Raw genomic sequence first — 20,036 nt, 5'->3', positions numbered from 1 at the left:
AGGTGGAGGAGACTGGGGGGGGGAAGGATAAAGATACATTATTAGGTAGACACTGAGTGATGTGGGGAGTATAAGAAAGCATTCACATAGTGTTAAGAAGGTAAATAGGTTGAGGGAAAGTGGAAGTAGGAGAGGAGACTGTAAGGGAATCCGAGATGAAGAATTGTAGAAATGCAGGTGAGAAAAGCAGTGTAGGCTCAATTTAGTATGAAATGAGTCAAAAGCGTAGATAAAGTGGGTGCAGAAATGTATTTGGAGTGTAAGAAATGAAAGGATTGTGAGAGGTTTAAGAAGCAATGGTAATTATGTTAGATGTTTTAAGTGTTTGCAGGTAAAATTGCATTGGTGCAGCTGTGCTTAAAAAACAAAATTACAATAATACAGATACAGGCATTTGTAGGTGAAATGGATGGTTTATGAAATGTCCAAGTAAGGTAGTTCTGTGCTATGTAATCAGATGCAACAATCAGGAGGTGAGTGATCTGAGGAGTAAGTGACTCACATTTGTTATTAGTTCTTCAGTTTTCTTTGTTTTGTTAGATTGGTGTGCTTCTGTTTTCCTTCTTTTTCACTTCGATTGAACGCTAATTGAACACTGCTGTTATGTGTCAATTTTATCACGCTTTTATAAAAATGCACGCTTAGATCAATAAATGCACAGCCAAATGGCTTTGCACAGCCTACACCATTGGACTTAAGTAGAAGACTATTACAAGTGAAACCAATAATTTAAATCTGTAACCACACCCCACCCCCTCAAATGCCAGGCAATAAATTACCTTAAAAGCTACAACCAGGCATTCCACAAAAATTAAACTGGGTCTATATCATTCAAAACTTTAAAAAAGTACTTCAAAATCACATACTATGCAATAATGTTTCAATTTGCATTACCCAGCAGAATTAGCTTTGCATATATAGATATAGTGCAGCAGAATAGATTGGTGGTTGTAGTCAATTGTAATTACCTGTAGGTGACAAGAAGAGAAGAAACGTCAATTCACAATCGATATCAGCTGAAGATAAATTAACGCTGATTGAACGCTGCGTTATGTGTCAATTTTATCACGCTTTGATAAAAATGCATGCTTAGATCAATAAATGCACAGCCAAACAGCTTTGCACATCCTACACCATTGGACTTAAGTAGAAGTCTGGTGGTCAGCAAAATTTTGCACTGTCCTCCTACTATATATAGTGCGCACAACTACTAAAATACACCACAGGTATGGATGGATAGTATACTTGACGACACAGAGGTAGGTAGAGCAGTGGCCTACTGTACCGTATTGCTATATATTATATACTGGTGGTCAGCAAAATTCTGCCCTGTCCTCCTACTATATACACTGCGCACAACTACTAAAATACACCACAGGTATGGATGGATAGTATACTTGACGACACAGAGGTAGGTAGAGCAGTGGCCTACTGTACCGTACTGCTATATATTATATACTGGTGGTCAGCAAAATTTTGCCCTGTCCTCATACTATATAATACAATGCAGCACAGATATGGAGCATTTTTCAGGCAGAGAACGTAGATATTTTCAGCACACTGAGCACAGATATTTGCAAGCACACTGAGCACAGATATTTGCAGCACACTGAACACAGAAACTGAGAAAACGCTGCACGTCCTCTCCCTATCATCTCCAATGCACAAGTGAAAATGGCGGCGACTCGTGGCTCCTTATATAGAATAGAATAGCTGCTGACGGGCACGATTGAGGGAGGAAAGGGACATTTGAATCCAGCCCATAGATGCAATGTGAATATGTAATTTGTACCTTCCTATCTTAAAATGTATATACAGTGTATATGTCACAACTGAGGGCCTGAGCTGACTGGAGGCAGCCTCAGTTGTAGGGGCTGAGGTGTAGTGGAACCTGGGAGGTTGTATCAGACCCCTGGACATGTAAGTTAAATGTAGAAGAATTGCCCGAAGGCGTGCCCACGACAACCAGGATAAAAGTCAATGATGTTTATTTTGACAAACTCCATGCATCACAGCAGTAATAAAAGAGAAACATAAAATCAGCAGAGAAATAATACAGTTCCTGGGTGCTACAGGAGGACAAGGACCACAGGGCTCTGGTAGTATGAGACAGTTCTTATTATCTTCTAGTTGGAAAGTCCTTACCAGGCCCGACTGTAGCAATGGAGATAGCCCAGGATCATACTAGCTGGTGTTCCAGGAAAAGCTGGGCTGCTGTGGATAAAATGGCTGCTGTGGGTACTGGCTGAAACCAGACTGATGTAAGCACGGAGTGGATTGCTGGATGGAACCAGCCAAATAATAAATGAAGCTTGAGAGCGATGAAATATGATTGATATATGGAGTTTGAGAGCGGTGAAATAATAGTGCCGGTGGTGAGGGGTAATCTGCGGAAATGATACCGGCACTTTAAGAAGAGCTGATCTCTGCTGGAAGCTAGGCTGGAAGCAGGTAAATCTGTAACTGGAAACAGATGAGTCCCAGAGGACTGGAGAGTCAGGCTGCACCGCAGGTGGTAGACTAGAGCGGGTCTCTTTAGTGGAGGTTTGGAGATGGTAACTGGAACCTGGAAAACAACCACGGGAGAGAGACAAACTGGAACTAGGTTTGACAACCAAATCACTGACGCCTTCCTTGCTCAGGCACAGAATACTTATACCTGCAGCAAGGAAGGGATTGGCTAGGCAATTATGCAGATTACAATGGAAACAGCGGATTGGTGGAAATGAACAGGTGACAGAATCCAACATGGCTGCGCCCATGCAGACACTTGGAGGGAAGATTGGTTTGATAATCCATGTGGGAACTTTAACAGCAATGGCGGCGCCGGCAACAGTAAACAGGAGACGCCAGACTGATGAGTGCACATTTGAACCACGCGGGCAACAGCGGAGGCCGCGGCTGACATAAGCGCCACTCTGACATCCTGCATGCAGAAACTCAGGGACGGCGGCGGAGGCCGCGGGAGATGCCATTCAAGATGTAACATGGCGCCGCTGTGACAGCGTCTCAGAGTGACAGGAGAGGAGGCAGGAATGGGGACATCAGAATAACAGATGGGATCCGGTCCTGGAGCGCTGAGCCAGCCTTAGGAGGCATCTGAAAGGTAAGTTATGGCGTCCAGATACCCGGATCGTGACAGTATACACTAGAGGTCTTTCCGAACCCCCTAATCCTAACATTGTAATTTGCTTTAGGGCGCACCTCCAATTAGTCTAGTGTTTCTTGCTGCCTTTCCAATGAAGCAAGTTTTATTTAGTAATAGGTGAAAAACCATCCCTACAAAGGTGTTAATCAGAGACTTGGCTTTGTGGACACTTTTCAGAGAACAACTTTGTTAGCATAAAAGTAAAGCCAGAAAATGAAGAGCTGTTTAATCACTCAATTGGATTTTTTTGCCAGCATATTTCTTTTTCTCTGCAACCCACTGCTAAATTGTGCTTCCTAGCTGTTTTTATAAAATCACTGAATCAAATCTAACTCTGATTACATCAGAGAAGGCCAGGTACCCTACACCATAACAGGGGGTTTGAAATTTTGACTTGTCTACTTAAAGATCACCAAAATCTGATCACAAGGTCAATTACGTCCCTGGGTGGGATTGAACCACCAACCTTTTGGTTAATAGCCAAACACACTAACCGATTGCGCCACAGAGACACTTTGCAAAAAGTACATACTGACAAAGGCTAATAAGCATTTATCTAGAACGTTTCCTAGAAAAACTTTAAAAAGTCAATAATCTGGAGAGTTTTTGTAAGATGTTTCTTCCATCAACCAATGAAGAAACACATTGGTACTTTCCCATGATGAGTGAGTGCTTCATGATCTATTGCACGTACATGTGCAGCAGAGTACTGCAATGGAAGCATGCTGGGCCCATAACCCAGAGGTAGGCAGATTGAAACTATCCTCTGCTATATGCATTTTTTTTTGTTAATTAAAGTAATCCAAAACTGGGATTGATATTTTGGTTCTTTTATTTTTACTTAAAGTACAATAACTTTTACCATTTTAATTTGTTTTAATAGTATATTGACAGTATTGTTTTCTTTCAAAAATCCACTTAATTTTTTTTACCCTATTATTAAAATGGTAATTGACAAAAACAAACTACATTGTCACCAGAAGAGCAATACAAAATGTACAAGTGATATATTAAAATCATCTTTCCAGCTTGAATTTCAATGATGCATTGGGGCAACGATTTTGTTAGCAACATCTTCACCCTTAAATAAAGATTTTCTTAATTCCTTACCTGTGTGCTAATTAGATATCACCTTGTTTTCACATTAAACAGACTTCCACATGAGAAAGCAGCAAGGATGCAGTGGCGTTAATGTTTCCTGGTGTCAACCCGTATTATTTCAGTAGACATTGAAATGAGGATGCATCTTGCTGCCTTTCCAATGAAGCAAATTTAATTTAGTAATAGGTGAAAAACCATCCCTACAAAGGTGTTAATCAGAGACTTGGCTTTGTGGACACTTTTCAGAGAACAAATTTGTTAGCATAAAAATAAAGCTAGAAAACTAAGAGCTGTTTAATCACTCAATTGGATTTTTTTACCAGCATATTTCTTTTTCTCTGCAACCCACTGCTAAATTGTGCTTCCTAGCTGTTTTTATAAAATCACTGAATCAAATCTAACTCTGATTACATCAGAGAAGGCCAGGTACCAAACACCATAAGAGGGGGTTTGAAATTTTGACTTGTCTACTTAAAGATCACCAAAATCTGATAACAAGGTCAATTACGTCCCTGGGTGGGATTGAACCACCAACCTTTTGGTTTATAGCCGTTCACACTAACCGATTGCGCCACAGAGACACTTTGCAAAAGTCTATACTGACAAAGGCTAATAAGCATTCATCTAAAACGTTTCCTAGAAAAACTTTAAAAAGTCAATAATCTGGAGAGTTTTTGTAAGATGTTTCTTCTATCAACCAACGAAGAAACACATTGGTACTTTCCCATGATGAGTGAGTGCTTCAGGATCTCTTGCACTTACATGTGCAGCAGAGTACAGCAATGGAAGCATGCTGGGCCCATAACCCAGCGGTAGGCAGATTGAAACTATCCTCTGCTATATGCATTTTTTTTTGTTAATTAAAGTAATCCAAAACTGGGATTGATATTTTGGCTCTTTTATTTTTACTTAAAGTACAATAACTTTTACCATTTAAATTTGTTTTAATAGTATATTGACAGTATAGTTTTCTTTAAAAAATCCACTTAATTTTCTTTACCCTATTAATAAAATGGTAATTGACAAAAACAAACTACATTGTCACCAGAAGAGCAATACAAAATGTACAAGTGATATATTAAAATCATCTTTCCAGACTTCCGGGTACGGCGCCGATGCGTGCAGCAGCAGCAGTGTGAGCTCCGTGTGCCGCCCCAGCCCGCGCTAGCCCGTACGCTGCACATAGCGTTACAGCCCGCTCCAGAACCGCTCACCTGCCTGTGGGAACACCTCTGGCACCTGATGGAGCGCTTCCTGGCCGCCCCAGAAGCGGCTAAGCCCCTCAAACAACGTCCTGCAAAAACGAAAGGGGAATCCAAGATGGCCGCCGGACAGCAGACACATCCGCAGCAGCAGCAAATACACACAGATCGTGAGTTACATTCCTCCTCTGACTCCTCTGTGAACACAGCTCTCCCTGTACATGCTGCCCCCTCTACACAGAAGTCTAATAAGACTACAGAGCAGGCTGAGGGCCCAATTACATACTCTGACATGGTAAAGGCAATTCAGGACTCCATTAATCCTATTATGGAATCTCATGCTGCCAAAGTCACACAGGCAGTGCATGACATCAAATCACAGTTTAAACAGCTTTCCAAACGGGTGCAGGCTAATGAACAGCGCCTTGGGGAGACATTTCATGACGTTGCCGATTTAAAGGAACAGTGCGCCTTTCTTCAGAAATCCCATTACCAGCTTCTTAATAAGGTCGACGATCTCGAGAATAGATCACGTCGAAATAATCTGAGGGTTGTTGGGCTACCCGAAGCCCTTAAAGGGCCAGCACTCCTTTCCTTCATACAAGACACGCTGCCAGATCTGCTTGATATCCAAGATTCCTGCACGGGTATGATTGTGGAGAGGGCCCATCGCATTGGTCCTGCAAGGCCTACGCAGGATTCCCGACCCCGAGCTGTTATTTTCCGTTGTCTAAATTACATCCACAAAGACACCATCTGGTCTGCGTCTCGCCGTAAGCGGAATTTACAATGGAACGATGTGAAGATTTTTATCTTCCAAGATTATTCGGCAGAGGTGGCCAGGGCACGACGTGAATTCACCCCACTTTGTTCCCGCCTAGCAAAAGCAAATAGAAAATTCGCTCTTATATACCCAGCACGATTACGCCTGTTCAAAGGATCTTCATTTACAGACTTCTCCACCGTGGCTGATGCGGAAGCATATCTACTGGAAGAGGAGAACGGCCGTTCCTCACTGCGCCAGCCCTCAACGGACTCGACTCCTGACTGCTAACCACGGCTATAAAATTCCTTAGCGTGGTTATCTCCTCCTTTACTGGCGATTACTCTATTACTTTGATATATCTGTTTATGTTATAGCTGTTAATCGCTAGAAGTTCTTGAAATTATTGGTGGGAGGAGACGCCTCTCTTACCGGCGTAAATGCTATGGCGGGTGCCATTTCATCATTAATCCCATTCTGAATGGGATCCTTCTTTTAAGGCGCCTTCCACCTAAAGTTTTCCACATATTATTCTAAGTTATGTTTTGTTTATGCCATATATAAGCTATGCTTATTATTTCTCAGTACCAGGGCTGGGGCAAGCCTGGAGTTCTTATCTGGTTCTCCAATTGGCGAACTATAGGTCAATTTAGATTATCTTTGTACCTGAAGTGCACTTTTGATGCTAATCCTTTGATCCATTCTTTTCTGGATCCTTTGCTTTACTTTCCCCCACTTTTTCTACCCATTGTTCTCTCCTCTCTGTGTCTTGTCCTGTTGGTTTTCTGTGTCCATGATAGCAATGTATTTTGTAGATATGATATTATCGGTTTTATTTATTGCCATGAACCATACCTTTCTTCAGCAGAATGATGACCAGTTTAAAAATTTGCACATATAATGTAGGTGGCTTCCACTCCCCCATAAAGAGGAAGAAAATCTTACTTTACTTATCTAAACTACATGTAGATGTTGCATTCCTCCAGGAGTCTCATCTCCTTCCCCCTGAGATTGACAAGCTCAATTGCCTGGGCTGGAGAGTGCTGGCGTCCGCCCCATTTACTGCCAAGGCCCGTGGGGTACTCATTTTGATTAGACGCTCCGTCCAAGTAGACCTTCACTCCTCCCAATCTGATACTGAAGGCAGATACCTCATTGTAGACGCCACTCTAGATGACTCACGCTTTCTACTGTGTAATGTATACGCCCCCAATATCGATCCCCAACCCTTTTTTCTGTCCATTGCCGCTAAACTGCACCCACACTCTCATAAACAGGTGATACTCGCAGGTGACTTTAACTCTACTGTATCCAATGCTCTTGATAGGAACACCAAATCCAGATCTAGCCGTTATACTCCCAAATATGGTTTACCATATCTAATGTCACAGCTGCACTTGGTGGACGTGTGGCGAGCCTGTCATCCGGTCGACCGTGAATACACTTGTTTATCGGCTGCTCATGGTACACTGTCGAGAATCGATTATCTGCTCATCTCGGCTTCTATGTTTACCAGGGTGCAAACTTCTGAAATTGAACCGGTGTCCTTGTCGGATCATGCGGTCTGCTGGATGGCTCTCGCCACCTTCCCCAATAGAGGCCCTGTCAGACAATGGCGCTTCCCATCCCACCTGACCAATTCCATTCAATTTAGAAATATGCTGGAGGCATCATGGGCTGACTTCACACATTGTAATATAACTGCAGAGAAGGAATCACCGCTCCTGTTCTGGCAGACGTCTAAGACAGTACTAAGAGGTGCTATCATCTCCTTCACCTCCAAACATAAGAAAGACACACAAGCTCTGTACCTTGATGCTCAATCTAAACTTACTGACGCCTACCAAGCGTTCACGCAGTCCCCCACCCCAATTACCAGAAAACTCTACCATGAACAGAAATCCCTTTTTGACAAACTCTTAACCCAAACCGAATCTAAATTAACATTTATGTCTCAATGTAGATTTCATAAATTCGGCAATCGATCTAGTCGATTGCTTTCAAATCTCCTGAAAGGTCAACATCCCCCAACACTTATCCATGCTCTAACTAGGGCTGACGGCACTGTGGTACATGATTGTGACCAGGTGTCTGAGGTTCTGCAGTCTTTTTATTCCTCACTATATTCTGAACCATCTATTGATTACCAACAACAACACTCTTTCTGGTCTTCCCTTACGCTTCCCTCTCTATCTTCTACCTCATCCCAACCCCTACTGAACCTCATTACTGAGGAGGAGGTGCTCCATGCAATTCACTGTTTGAAACCAAACAAAACCCCTGGACCTGACGGTCTAACCAATGAATACTATAAAATACTGGCCCCTCAATTGGTCAAACCCCTTTGTAAACTATTCAACTTGCTGTTGTCCGGAACACCTCCTCCACTATACTTCAACGCTGCGATTCTAAAAATCCTCCATAAACCAGGGAGAAACCCCCTGCTTCCCAGTTCATATAGACCTATATCCTTATTGAATACGGATTACAAGATATATACCAAGATCTTGGCAGACCGGGTAAAGCTTCTCTTGCCCTCTCTGATCCAGGAAGACCAGACAGGGTTTATTTGGGGGCGCCACTCTACGGTGAATGTGCGTAAGATACTGACTGTCATGCAGTGGTTGGAGACCTCGGGAGACCAGAACCCCTATGCCCTTCTCTCCCTTGATGCTGAGAAGGCTTTTGACCTAGTCACATGGGATCACCTTTTTGACACCATGCACAGGTTTGGATTCCCGGAGGCCTTCATCCATGCAGTACGTCTTCTCTATCATGACTCTTCCTCTCAAATCCTCTCTAACAATTATATGTCCTCTCCCATCCCCCTCCATAGAGGGACCAGACAAGGTTGCCCCCTTTCACCTCTTCTATTTGCTATAGCTATAGAACCCCTAGCCACTGCACTGCGCATGTCTCTAGAATATACTGGTATTGGTGTTGGGTCGACTGAAGTGAAACTCAGTCTATTTGCCGATGACATGCTTTTATTTATCTCTAACCCCCAATTTTCCATCCCTGCTATAAAGCACATTATAGATAATTTTAGCTCTTTCTCGGGATTTCGCGTGAACTATGACAAGTCACGCCTCCTCCCTCTAGGCCCTGGTCACTCCACAAACCTTCTATCCCCCACGCTGACACAATTCACAATTTGCCGCTCTCCACTTAAATACTTAGGCATCATGATTCCCCCTAATCTGGACGCCCTATACTCTGCTAATTTCCACCAGATATACTCCTCGGCGGAGAAATTATTGAACGGATGGATGGATTTACCTCTATCATTGTCTGGTAGGGTAGTGGTTATTAAAAGCTTTATTTTCCCCAAATTATCCTATGTCCTCCAAATGCTTCCCTTGCAACTTTCCAAGTCAGATATCCAACGATTTGACTCCCTGTTTACAAGATTTATCTGGGCAAAAAAGAAATCTAGGGTATCCCGCCATATTTTGCGACTGCCGAGGCCGGAGGGTGGTTTTGGGATGCCAGACATCTCTGCTTTTTCAAATGCAGCTATGTATCGATACATGGTGGATTGGTTTTCTGGTGGTTCCGTATATACTCTCCCCAACATAGAGGAACACCTTTTCCATCCTTTCTCCCCAGCTGCTCTCCTTCATGCACCTACCTCACTGATTCCTTCCCATATAAAATCCAACATACTCTTTCATGACACTTATAAAGCCTGGAAATCTATCAATAAACGATTGCACAGGAATTCCTCTAACTCCCCTTACACCACCTTTTGGGGCAACCCACAATTTCCTCCTGGTTTGGACGGCCGTGCTTACTTGACGTGGAAAGAGAAGGGCATCTCGTGCATTCGAGATATCTTTGACCCTGGGGGTAAGCTCTACTCTTTCTCTGCATTATCAGATAGATATGGTCTACCCAACTCCCAATTTTATATGTACCTCCAATCCCGTCATTTTGCACAGTCGTTACCACCTGGAATGGCCCTTGATACGGCCATTGACCCTCTTACCCCTCTCTTGCGTTTTAATCTGACCATAGGATATAGGCTGCGTAATTTATATTCTATTCTCATAGACTCAGGGAAAACACCCTTGCAAAGTGCTCTCCACTCGCGCTGGCAGCGGGACATACCTGATTTCCCGGCTATGTCGGTACTTATGTCCAAACTGTCCCCCACATTTAAATATTTAAAATCCGCAGCTTTGCAGGAAACGCACCTCAAATTCTTAAATAGAGCCTACATCTCCCCGAAACAGCATTCCTATTTCACCCTGGCCTCTACGGGTCGATGTTTTAAATGTGGGATGGCTGAGGCCACATACTATCATAACTTCTGGGACTGCAGGAAAATAAGAACTTTCTGGGACAAACTGATAAACCATGTTAATGATATCTTTTCAGTTCGAATCACCAAGCTCCCTACCGCATGTCTATTTTACTGCTTTTCAGATTGGGACCTGGGACCACACAAACAGAAGATTATACCTGCCCTGACAGTTATCCTCACTATCGCTAAAAAATTAATCCTCACCCATTGGTTACACAGACAACCTCCATCTATTACAGAAATGAGAACCTCTCTGCTAAACAACATATTTTACGAGCGACAGGCTCTAGTACCGGATATAGAGTCAGGGGCCCCTAGATTCTATAGGAAATGGGAAACTGTTATACAAAGCTTTGATAATGCCACTCAGCTCAGAATCCAGAAAATTTTCGAACCCACCACTTGGTATTTGTATAGACAGATTGATTAATGTTATTAACTATGTTAAGCTTGAAATGTGTTGAGCCGGTAAATAATGTCTACTTATCGCAGTCCACAGGACATATATCCAACCTGACAACCTTATGGTATGGTTTTCCCTTTAGAGAACGATGCTGTATGTTGTCCTGTCTTCATGTCTTGTCCACCCCCCCCTTCCCTTCCATCTCCCACCCCCTCTCTTTCTTTCTTTCTCCTCTCATTTCTCTTCCCTCTACAATCTATACGAATTCGATTTTTCTACCTAACCAATCTTCTTTATAAAATAGAAAATTATTTGAAGAAGGGTTATTATCTCTTCACTTTCTGTTTTCTTTCTCCTTGTCTGTAGTGGTCTCTCAGCTGCTAAGGGTCTATATGGTCAGATACTGAGGCTTATTACAAGTCTTTACTTCCACTAGATACCTTCATGTCTCTTTAATACCAGATCTCACATTTCACTAAGCAAAATGGTAACCCTAGACAATAGGAGTGGAATATATCCTATAGATATCATTTATTACCAAATTCTTACATGTACTATATGTAATTATGCATGTATTTTCCACATACCGAGACTTTCTTGTATGACCCTGACCTACCTCGTATTTCTGTTATTTGTACCTCTCCACTATGAATCCAGACATGGAATTTTGTACATCTATCTCTACCTTTCTTCAATAAACATTGTTTTGAAAAAAAAAAATCATCTTTCCAGCTTGAATTTCAATGATGCATTGGGGCAACGATTTTGTGAGAAACATTTTCACCCTTAAATAAAGATTTTCTTAATCCCTTACCTGTGTGCTAATTAGATATCACCTTGTTTTCACATTAAACAGACTTCTACATGAGAAAGCAGCAAGGATGCAGTGGCGGTAATGTTTCCTGGTGTCAACCTGTATTATTTCAGTAGACATTGAAATGAAGATGCATCTTGCTGCCTTTCCAATGAAGCAAGTTTAATTTAGTAATAGGTGAAAAACCATCCATACAAAGGTGTTAATCAGAGACTTGGCTTTGTGGACACTTTTCAGAGAACAAATTTGTTAGCATAAAAATAAAGCCAGAAAATGAAGAGCTGTTTAAATCACTCAATTGTTTTTTTTTTTGCCAGCATATTTCTTTTTCTCTGCAACCCACTGCTAAATTGTGCTTCCTATCTGTTTTTATAAAATCACTGAATCAAATCTAACTCTGATTACATCAGAGAAGGCCAGGTACCCTACACCATAACAGGGAGTTTGAAATTTTGACTTGTCTACTTAAAGATCACCAAAATCTGATAACAATGTCAATTACGTCCCTGGGTGGGATTGAACCACCAACCTTTCGGTTAGTAGCCAGACACACTAACCGATTGCGCCACAGAGACACTTTGTAAAAAGTACATACTGACAAAGGCTAATAAGCATACATCTAGAACGTTTCCTAGAAAAACTTTAAAAAGTCAATAATCTGGAGAGTTTTTGTAAGATGTTTCTTCCATCAACCAACGAAGAAACACATTGGTACTTTCCCATGATGAGTGAGTGCTTCAGGATCTCTTGCACTTACATGTGCAGCAGAGTACTGCAATGGAAGCATGCTGGGCCCATAACCCAGAGGTAGGCAGATTGAAACTATCCTTTGCTATATGCATTTTTTGTTGTTGATTTAAGTAATCAAAACTGGGATTGATATTTTTGCTCTTTTATTTTTACTTAAAGTACAATAACTTTTACCATTTTAATTTGTTTTAATAGTATATTGAAAGTATTGTTTTCTTTTAAAAATCCACTTAATTTTCTTTACCCTATTATTAAAATGGTAATTGACAAAAACAAACTACATTGTCACCAGAAGAGCAATACAAAATGTACAAGTGATATATTAAAATCATCTTTCCAGCTTGAATTTCAATGATGCATTGGGGCAACGATTTTGTGAGAAACATTTTCACCCTTAAATAAAGATTTTCTTAATTCCTTACCTGTGTGCTAATTAGATATCACCTTGTTTTCACATTAAACAGACTTCCACATGAGAAAGCAGCAAGGATGCAGTGGCGTTAATGTTTCCTGGTGTCAACCTGTATTATTTCAGTAGACATTGAAATGAGGATGCATCTTGCTGCCTTTCCAATGAAGCAAGTTTAATTTAGTAATAGGTGAAAAACCATCCCTACAAAGGTGTTAATCAGAGACTTGGCTTTGTGGACACTTTTCAGAGAACAAATTTGTTAGCATAAAAATAAAGCCAGAAAATGAAGAGCTGTTTAATCACTCAATTGGATTTTTTTGCCAGCATATTTCTTTTTCTCTGCAACCCACTGCTAAATTGTGCTTCCTAGCTGTTTTTATAAAATCACTGAATCAAATCTAACTCTGATTACATCAGAGAAGGCCAGGTACCCTACACCATAAGAGGGGGTTTGAAATTTTGACTTGTCTACTTAAAGATCACCAAAATCTGATAACAAGGTCAATTACGTCCCTGGGTGGGATTGAACCACCAACCTTTTGGTTAATAGCCGTGCACACTAACTGATTGCGCCACAGTGACACTTTGCAAAAGTCCATACTGACAAAGGCTAATAAGCATTCATCTAAAACGTTTCCTAGAAAAACTTTAAAAAGTCAATAATCTGGAGAGTTTTTGTAAGATGTTTCTTCCATCAACCAACGAAGAAACACATTGGTACTTTCCCATGATGAGTGAGTGCTTCATGATCTCTTGCACTTACATGTGCAGCAGAGTACAGCAATGGAAGCATGCTGGGCCCATAACCCAGCGGTAGGCAGATTGAAACTATCCTCTGCTATATGCATTTTTTTTTGTTAATTAAAGTAATCCAAAACTGGGATTGATATTTTGGCTCTTTTATTTTTACTTAAAGTACAATAACTTTTACCATTTTAATTTGTTTTAATAGTATATTGACAGTATTGTTTTCTTTCAAAAATCCACTTAATTTTCTTTACCCTATTATTAAAATGGTAATTGACAAAAACAAACTACATTGTCACCAGAAGAGCAATACAAAATGTACAAGTGATATATTAAAATCATCTTTCCAGCTTGAATTTCAATGATGCATTGGGGCAACGATTTTGTGAGAAACATCTTCACCCTTAAATAAAGATTTTCTTAATTCCTTACCTGTGTGCTAATTAGATATCACCTTGTTTTCACATTAAACAGACTTCCACATGAGAAAGCAGCAAGGACACAGTGGCGTTAATGTTTCCTGGTGTCAACCTGTATTATTTCAGTAGACATTAAAATGAGGATGTATCTTGCTGCCTTTCCAATGAAGCAAGTTTAATTTAGTAATAGGTGAAAAACCATCCCTACAAAGGTGTTAATCAGAGACTTGGCTTTGTGGACACTTTTCAAAGAACAAATTTGTTAGCATAAAAATAAAGCCAGAAAATGAAGAGCTGTTTAATCACTCAATTGGATTTTTTTTGCCAGCATATTTCTTTTTCTCTGCAACCCACTGCTAAAGTGTGCTTCCTAGCTGTTTTTATAAAATCACTGAATCAAATCTAACTCTGATTACATCAGAGAAGGCCAGGTACCCTACACCATAACAGGGGGTTTGAAATTTTGACTTGTCTACTTAAAGATCACCAAAATCTGATAACAAGGTCAATTACATCCCTGGTTGGAATTGAACCACCAACCTTTTGGGTAGTAGCCGGACACACTAACCGATTGCGCCACAGAGACACTTTGCAAAAAGTACATACTGACAAAGTCTAATAAGCATACATCTAGAACGTTTCCTAGAAAAACTTTAAAAAGTCAATAATCTGGAGAGTTTTTGTAAGATGTTTCTTCCATCAACCAATGAAGAAACACATTGGTACTTTCCCATGATGAGTGAGTGCTTCATGATCTCTTGCACTTACATGTGCAGCAGAGTACTGCAATGGAAGCATGCTGGGCCCATTACCCAGAGGTAGGCAGATTGAAACTATCCTCTGCTATATGCATTTTTTTTGTTAATTAAAGTAATCAAAACTGGGATTGATATTTTTGCTCTTTTATTTTTACTTAAAGTACAATAACTTTTACCATTTTAATTTGTTTTAATAGTATATTGACAGTATAGTTTTCTTTAAAAAATCCACTTAATTTTCTTTACCCTATTATTAAAAGGGTAATTGACAAAAACAAACTACATTGTCACCAGAAGAGCAATACAAAATGTACAAGTGATATATTAAAATCATCTTTCCAGCTTGAATTTCAATGATGCATTGGGGCAACGATTTTGTGAGAAACATCTTCACCCTTAAATAAAGATTTTCTTAATTCCTTACCTGTGTGCTAATTAGATATCACATTGTTTTCACATTAAACAGACTGCTACATGAGAAAGCAGCAAGGATGCAGTGGCGTTAATGTTTCCTGGTGTCAACCTGTATTATTTCAGTAGACATTGAAATGAGGATGCATCTTGCTGCCTTTCCAATGAAGCAAGTTTAATTTAGTAATAGGTGAAAAACCATCCCTACAAAGGTGTTAATCAGAGACTTGGCTTTGTGGACACTTTTCAGAGAACAAATTTGTTAGCATAAAAATAAAGCCAGAAAATGAAGAGCTGTTTAATCACTCAATTGGATTTTTTTTGCCAGCATATTTCTTTTTCTCTGCAACCCACTGCTAAATTGTGCTTCCTAGCTGTTTTTATAAAATCAATTAATCAAATCTAACTCTGATTACATCAGAGAAGGCCAGGTACCCTACACCATAACAGGGGGTTTGAAATGTTGACTTGTCTACTTAAAGATCACCAAAACTTGATAACAAGGTCAATTACGTCCCTGGGTGGGATTGAACCACCAACCTTTTGGTTAGTAGCCGGACACACTAACCGATTGCGCCACAGAGACACTTTGCAAAAAGTACATACTGACAAAGGCTAATAAGCATACATCTAGAACGTTTCCTAGAAAAACTTTAAAAAGTCAATAATCTGGAGAGTTTTTGTAAGATGTTTCTTCCATCAACCAACGAAGAAACACATTGGTACTTTCCCATTATGACTGAGTGCTTCAGGATCTCTTGCACTTACATGTGCAGCAGAGTACTGCAATGGAAGCATGCTGGGCCCATAACCCAGAGGTAGGCAGATTGAAACTATCCTTTGCTATATGCATTTTTTTTTGTTAATTTAAGTAATCAAAACTGGGATTGATATTTTTTCTCTTTTATTTTTACTTAAAGTACAATAACTTTTACCATTTTAATTTGTTTTAATAGTATATTGACAGTATAGTTTTCTTTAAAAAATCCACTTAATTTTCTTTACCCTATTATTAAAAGGGTAATTGACAAAAACAAACTACATTGTCACCAGAAGAGCAATACAAAATGTACAAGTGATATATTAAAATCATCTTTCCTGCTTGAATTTCAATGATGCATTGGGGCAACGATTTTGTGAGAAACATCTTCACCCTTAAATAAAGATTTTCTTAATTCCTTACCTGTGTGCTAATTAGATATCACCTTGTTTTCACATTAAACAGACTTCTTCATGAGAAAGCAGCAAGGATGCAGTGGCGTTAATGTTTCCTGGTGTCAACCTGTATTATTTCTGTAGACATTGAAATGAGGATGCATCTTGCTGCCTTTCCAATGAAGCAAGTTTAATTTAGTTATAGGTGAAAAACCATCCCTACAAAGGTGTTAATCAGAGACTTGGCTTTGTGGACACTTTTTAGAGAACAAATTTGTTAGCATAAAAATAAAGGCTGAAAATGAAGAGCTGTTTAATCACTCAATTGGATTTTTCTGCCAGCATATTTTTTTTCTCTGCAACCCATTGCTAAATTGTGCTTCCTAGCTGTTTTTATAAAATCACTGAATCAAATCTAACTCTGATTACATCAGAGAAGGCCAGGTACCCTACACCATAAGAGGGGATTTGAAATTTTGACTTGTCTACTTAAAGATCACCAAAATCTGATAACAAGGTCAATTACGTCCCTGGGTGGGATTGAACCACCAACCTTTTGGTTTATAGCCGTACACACTAACTGATTGCGCCACAGAGACACTTTGCAAAAGTACATACTGACAAAGGCTAATAAGCATTCATCTAAAACGTTTCCTAGAAAAACTTTAAAAAGTCAATAATCTGGAGAGTTTTTGTAAGATGTTTCTTCCATCCACCAACGAAGAAACACATTGGTACTTTCCCATGATGAGTGAGTGCTTCAGGATCTCTTGCACTTACATGTGCAGCAGAGTATTGCAATGGAAGCATGCTGGGCCCATAACCCAGAGGTAGGCAGATTAAAACTATCCTCTGCTATATGCATTTTTTTTGTTAATTAAAGTAATCCAAAACTGGGATTGATATTTTTGCTCTTTTATTTTTCATTAAAGTACAATAACTTTTACCATTTTAATTTGTTTTAATAGTATATTGAAAGTATTGTTTTCTTTTAAAAATCCACTTAATTTTCTTTACCCTATTATTAAAATGGTAATTGACAAAAACAAACTACATTGTCACCAGAAGAGCAATACAAAATGTACAAGTGATATATTAAAATCATCTTTCCAGCTTGAATTTCAATGATGCATTGGGGCAACGATTTTGTGAGAAACATTTTCACCCTTAAATAAAGATTTTCTTAATTCCTTACGTGTGTGCTAATTAGATATCACCTTGTTTTCACATTAAACAGACTTCCACATGAGAAAGCAGCAAGGATGCAGTGGCGTTAATGTTTCCTGGTGTCAACCTGTATTATTTCAGTAGACATTGAAATGAGGATGCATCTTGCTGCCTTTCCAATGAAGCAAGTTTAATTAAGTAATAGGTGAAAAACCATCCTTACAAAGGTGTTAATCAGAGACTTGGCTTTGTGGACACTTTTCAGAGAACAAATTTGTTAGCATAAAAATAAAGCCAGAAAATGAAGAGCTGTTTAATCACTCAATTGGATTTTTTTGCCAGCATATTTCTTTTTCTCTGCAACCCACTGCTAAATTGTGCTTCCTAGCTGTTTTTATAAAATCACTGAATCAAATCTAACTCTGATTACATCAGAGAAGGCCAGGTACCCTACACCATAAGAGGGGGTTTGAAATTTTGACTTGTCTACTTAAAGATCACCAAAATCTGATAACAAGGTCAATTACGTCCCTGGGTGGGATTGAACCACCAACCTTTTGGTTAATAGCCGTGCACACTAACTGATTGCGCCACAGTGACACTTTGCAAAAGTCCATACTGACAAAGGCTAATAAGCATTCATCTAAAACGTTTCCTAGAAAAACTTTAAAAAGTCAATAATCTGGAGAGTTTTTGTAAGATGTTTCTTCCATCAACCAACGAAGAAACACATTGGTACTTTCCCATGATGAGTGAGTGCTTCATGATCTCTTGCACTTACATGTGCAGCAGAGTACAGCAATGGAAGCATGCTGGGCCCATAACCCAGCGGTAGGCAGATTGAAACTATCCTCTGCTATATGCATTTTTTTTTTGTTAATTAAAGTAATCCAAAACTGGGATTGATATTTTGGCTCTTTTATTTTTACTTAAAGTACAATAACTTTTACCATTTTAATTTGTTTTAATAGTATATTGACAGTATTGTTTTCTTTCAAAAATCCACTTAATTTTCTTTACCCTATTATTAAAATGGTAATTGACAAAAACAAACTACATTGTCACCAGAAGAGCAATACAAAATGTACAAGTGATATATTAAAATCATCTTTCCAGCTTGAATTTCAATGATGCATTGGGGCAACGATTTTGTGAGAAACATCTTCACCCTTAAATAAAGATTTTCTTAATTCCTTACCTGTGTGCTAATTAGATATCACCTTGTTTTCACATTAAACAGACTTCCACATGAGAAAGCAGCAAGGACACAGTGGCGTTAATGTTTCCTGGTGTCAACCTGTATTATTTCAGTAGACATTGAAATGAGGATGTATCTTGCTGCCTTTCCAATGAAGCAAGTTTAATTTAGTAATAGGTGAAAAACCATCCTTACAAAGGTGTTAATCAGAGACTTGGCTTTGTGGACACTTTTCAGAGAACAAATTTGTTAGCATAAAAATAAAGCCAGAAAATGAAGAGCTGTTTAATCACTCAATTGGATTTTTCTGCCAGCATATTTTTTTTCTCTGCAACCCATTGCTAAATTGTGCTTCCTAGCTGTTTTTATAAAATCACTGAATCAAATCTAACTCTGATTACATCAGAGAAGGCCAGGTACCCTACACCATAAGAGGGGGTTTGAAATTTTGACTTGTCTACTTAAAAATCACCAAAATCTGATAACAAGGTCAATTACGTCCCTGGGTGGGATCGAACCACCAACCTTTTGGTTAATAGCCATACACACTAACTGATTGCGCCACAGAGACACTTTGCAAAAGTCCATACTGACAAAGGCTAATAAGCATTCATCTAGAACGTTTCCTAGAAAAACTTTAAAAAGTCAATAATCTGGAGAGTTTTTGTAAGCTGTTTCTTCCATCAACCAACGAAGAAACACATTGGTACTTTCCCATGACGAGTGAGTGCTTCAGGATCTATTGCACTTACATGTGCAGCAGAGTACAGCAATGGAAGCATGCTGGGCACATAACCCAGAGGTAGGCAGATTGAAACTATCCTCTGCTATATGCATTTTTTTTGTTAATTAAAGTAATCCAAAACTGGGATTGATATGTTGGCTCTTTTATTTTTACTTACAGTACAATAACTTTTACCATTTTAATTTGTTTAATAGTATATTAAAGGACTAGTAAGAGAGGAGAGGTGGACGTAGTGCGTTTGGTGAGGAAAATGAGCCGGGAAGCAGCATTGAGGATAGATTGGAGTGGAGAGAGGTATTTGTCAGGAATGCCAGTCAGGAAGAGATTACAGCAGTCCAGTCTGGAGATGACCAGTGAGTGGATAAGAGTCTTAGTAGCATCCTGGGTCAGAAAGGGTCTGATCCTGGAAATATTTTTTAGATGAAAACGGCAGGTTTGTGAGAGGTGCTGAATGTGTGGTTTGAAGGAGAGGGAGGAGTCAAGGATTACTCCAAGACAGTGCACTTGGGGGGTAGAGGAGATAGTAGTGCCATCAAT

The 20,036-nt window shown here is 39.6% G+C and overlaps 3 non-coding genes across 3 annotated transcripts; all 3 read right to left on the bottom strand.

The window, feature by feature from the left end:
* Positions 1 to 3,586: 3,586 nt before the first annotated feature.
* TRNAN-AUU (transfer RNA asparagine (anticodon AUU)) lies at positions 3,587 to 3,660 on the bottom strand. The gene has a single exon. It is a non-coding gene; the product is annotated as a tRNA-Asn (tRNA).
* An 8,578-nt stretch (positions 3,661 to 12,238) lies between these two features.
* On the bottom strand, positions 12,239 to 12,312 carry TRNAS-ACU (transfer RNA serine (anticodon ACU)). The gene has a single exon. It is a non-coding gene; the product is annotated as a tRNA-Ser (tRNA).
* Positions 12,313 to 15,746: 3,434 nt separating this feature from the next.
* TRNAS-ACU (transfer RNA serine (anticodon ACU)) lies at positions 15,747 to 15,820 on the bottom strand. Its single transcript has one exon. It is a non-coding gene; the product is annotated as a tRNA-Ser (tRNA).
* Between the last annotated feature and the right edge of the window lie 4,216 nt (positions 15,821 to 20,036).

Source organism: Pseudophryne corroboree, chromosome 8 (genome assembly GCF_028390025.1).
Source record: "Pseudophryne corroboree isolate aPseCor3 chromosome 8, aPseCor3.hap2, whole genome shotgun sequence".
NCBI classification, from domain to species: domain Eukaryota; kingdom Metazoa; phylum Chordata; class Amphibia; order Anura; family Myobatrachidae; genus Pseudophryne; species Pseudophryne corroboree.
Note: the sequence above shows the minus strand (reverse complement) of the source record. Positions and strands in the feature narration are given on the sequence as shown.